Genomic DNA, 1,338 nt, shown 5'->3' with positions numbered 1-1,338 from the left:
CTCGGGAACGACCGGCCAAGGGACGACGGACGGACGGGCGGCGACGGGCGGCAGACACCGCGGACGCTACGATCCGCGGCCGCCCACCCGCGGCGCGGCGGCCGAAGCGGGGAGGAGAGACAAGGAGGAGAGACGGGCGCGACGGGAAAAAGCGAAGGGTGGGGGCAGGCGCGCACGCCGCCCCATCCCCGCCACACCCGTTACCGCGTCCCCGGCGCACGCACGCGCGCGCGGCAGCACGGCACGGTACCGCCGCGGTACCCACCCGCAGACAGCCGCCCGCGCGGGAGGCCGGGGGCGAGGCCCGCGCCTCGCCCCCCGAACACCTTCTCTCTCTCTCCCCACCGCCGCGCCGGGCCCGACCGGCCCGAACGACACCCTGGCGGCCCCGGCGGGACGAACTCCGTCCAGCAGGCGCTCCGGGAGCGGGGAGCTTCGGAGCGCTCCCCGAGTCTCGATTTAGGGGGACGAAGGCCCGCCGACGGGGACCTGCGAGGCAACCCCAGCCGCGCCGCTGCCACCGCTGCCCCTCGCTGCTTGCCAGGGGCGGCGGCTCAGCCGGCGATTGATCGTCAAGCGACGCTCAGACAGGCGTAGCCCCGGGAGGAACCCGGGGCCGCAAGTGCGTTCGAAGTGTCGATGATCAATGTGTCCTGCAATTCACATTAATTCTCGCAGCTAGCTGCGTTCTTCATCGACGCACGAGCCGAGTGATCCACCGCTAAGAGTTGTCTGGCTTTCGGCACCGCCCCACGCGCGCGGGGGAGCCGGGGACCGCTCACACGGAGCGGCCCCCTTTTGAGGATGGGCCTCACCGCCCGCGGCCCCGCTCGCTGGCTCGCGCCAGCCCAGCCAAGGCCGCAGCGGAGAGGCCACGCCTCGCGTGACCGTACGAACACAAGCGGAGAAGGAAAAAAAGGAGCGAGAAAACTCCGAAGGGCGAGGGCGGGGAGCCCGCGCTCCCGACCGACCCCCCCCAGGACCTGGGGGGGAGAAGCACACCTCGGGAGATCCCTTCGGAGGCGGCCCAGGCGCCCGGGCTCGGCCCGGCCTCCACGCGGAGGCGGCGGCAACGTCCGACCCTGCCCGACTTTGCTCAACCTCGACCGGGAAAAAACGGCCGCCCCCGCGGCACCGCGCTAACGACAGCCAGGCTCTTCCCTCCACCGTGGCTCGCCGACACGCGCCGGCGGCTCCGCCGCCGCGCCAACGCCACAAGGTGGCGAGCCCCCGGAGCCCGAAACGGCGGCGCGCCCGACCGCACGGCCGCCTCCTCGCACGGAGGCCCGCCGCCGGGACGGAACGGCACGCACCTGTCCCCGGCCACCGCCGTCGACG

At 73.8% G+C, this 1,338-nt stretch overlaps 1 non-coding gene across 1 annotated transcript; it reads right to left on the bottom strand.

Moving 5' to 3' along the window:
• Positions 1-577: 577 nt before the first annotated feature.
• On the bottom strand, positions 578-730 carry LOC133629134 (5.8S ribosomal RNA). Its single transcript, XR_009820965.1, has one exon. It is a non-coding gene; the product is annotated as a 5.8S ribosomal RNA (ribosomal RNA).
• Between the last annotated feature and the right edge of the window lie 608 nt (positions 731-1,338).

The sequence above is a fragment of the Colius striatus genome, unplaced genomic scaffold (genome assembly GCF_028858725.1).
Source record: "Colius striatus isolate bColStr4 unplaced genomic scaffold, bColStr4.1.hap1 scaffold_180, whole genome shotgun sequence".
Lineage (NCBI taxonomy): Eukaryota > Metazoa > Chordata > Aves > Coliiformes > Coliidae > Colius > Colius striatus.
This window is presented reverse-complemented; position numbering and strand designations above follow the sequence as displayed.